This window comes from Oncorhynchus kisutch, unplaced genomic scaffold (genome assembly GCF_002021735.2).
Source record: "Oncorhynchus kisutch isolate 150728-3 unplaced genomic scaffold, Okis_V2 scaffold1252, whole genome shotgun sequence".
Taxonomy (NCBI): Eukaryota; Metazoa; Chordata; class Actinopteri; order Salmoniformes; family Salmonidae; genus Oncorhynchus; species Oncorhynchus kisutch.
In genome coordinates, this window is record NW_022263197.1 from 56,443 (window position 1) to 58,269 (window position 1,827).

The window sequence follows — 1,827 nt, forward strand, 5'->3', positions numbered from 1 at the left end:
TCACTACTACCGATTGGAGAGGTCCTCGGATCGGCCCCCGCTGAGGTCGGTCACGGCCCTGGCGGAGCGCCGAGAAGACGATCAATCTTGACTATCTAGAGGAAGTAAAAGTCGTAACAAGGTTTCCGTAGGTGAACCTGCGGAAGGATCATTAACGGGTTGCCAGCCGCCGGCATGGGGCTGAGCGCCGAAAATCCAGCTATGCTGCGGGTTGGGTAGGGTAGGGGGCTCACGCCTCCCGCCTCTCTCTTCTCCCGGCGCGGGTGTCATCGGTCCTAGCCCGCTTCCCCCGCATTCCCCCCCTTTGCCTGGGATGTGCCCGACTGGCTCCATCCCCTTTCCCCATTAGCCACGGTTGCATGACTCACCTATGGGCGGGTGGAGAGGCCGCTACCGAAGGGGACTGGGGGTGTCCGGTGAACCGGGACTTCCCAAAATGGTCTAACACTGATGTAAGCGGCTTGAGTATCGCCCCGTATCCTCGCGCGGCACTGGGAACCCAGTCAACTTCTCTGCGCCCCGGCGTAGGTGGGGGTTCAATGTCTGCGCGGCTTCCCTGGCGCTTCGGCGACGAGGACGCAAGCGCAGCTCCCGGAAGCCTCCCTATTCTTAAACCTTTGTCTTTGAACTTATGGCCTGGCGCTCTGGCGAAGTGCGGGTGGAGGAAAGGAGGGTAACCTCCCCATCTCTGCCCGGCCTCTGGCCTCTGCGTGCGTAATGAGAAAAACAAGAGTACAACTCTTAGCGGTGGATCACTCGGCTCGTGCGTCGATGAAGAACGCAGCTAGCTGCGAGAACTAATGTGAATTGCAGGACACATTGATCATTGACACTTCGAACGCACTTTGCGGCCCATGTTCCTCCTGGGGCTACGCCTGTCTGAGGGTCGCTTTGTCATCAATCGGAACCTCTGGGTTTCCGCAGCTGGGGCAGCTGGGGCAGTCATGTGGTGTATAGAAGACCGCTTTGCCCAGTGTCGATCGGGGGCCTGAGTCCTTCTGATCGAGGCTCAGCCCGTGGACGGTGTGAGGCCGGTAACGGAAGGGAGTCGGGTTCAGATCCCCGAATTTGGAGTGGCGGAGATGGGCGCCGCGAGGCGTCCAGTGCGGTAATGTGACCGATCCCGGAGAAGCTGGCGGGAGCCCCGGGGAGAGTTCAGGGGCGCCCTGGAATGGGTTCGCCCCGAGAGAGGGGCCCAAGCCCTGGAAAGCGTCGCGTTCCCAGCGGCGTCCGGTGAGCTCTCGCTGGCCATTCAAAATCCGGGGGAGAGGGTGTAAGCAGGCACTCGATCCAATCTTTTTTTGGGACGGAAGGCGTCTTCCTCCACCTCCCTCTTCAGTACAATGGGTCACCAGGTGCACATAGAAGCACCAGGAGTCAGAGTCCAGATGCCCAGAGAGAGAGTGGGCAATCGGACTAAGGAAGGTGGGTACAGGTAGAAAAGTACCACCGGCACCCGGTAACCCAAAACGGACGTCGTGCACCCGGTAACCCAAAGACCCAAGAGAGAGTGGGCAAGTCAGAGTCCGATAGCCCAAAAAGAGAGTGGGCAATCGGACTAAGGAAGGTGGGTACAGGTAGAAAAGTACCACCGGCACCCGGTAACCCAAAACGGACGTCGTGCACCCGGTAACCCAAAGACCCAAGAGAGAGTGGGCAAGTCAGAGTCCGATAGCCCAAAAAGAGAGTGGCAATCGGACTAAGGAAGGTGGGTACAGGTAGAAAAGTACCACCGGCACCCGGTAACCCAAAACGGACGTTGTGCACCCGGTAACCCAAAAGACCAAGAGAGAGTGGGCAAGTCAGAGTCCGATAGCCCAAAAAGAG

At 59.1% G+C, this 1,827-nt stretch overlaps 1 non-coding gene across 1 annotated transcript; it reads left to right on the forward strand.

Moving 5' to 3' along the window:
• Positions 1 to 736: 736 nt before the first annotated feature.
• LOC116365474 (5.8S ribosomal RNA) lies at positions 737 to 889 on the forward strand. Its single transcript, XR_004208124.1, has one exon. It is a non-coding gene; the product is annotated as a 5.8S ribosomal RNA (ribosomal RNA).
• The last annotated feature ends 938 nt before the right edge of the window (positions 890 to 1,827 follow it).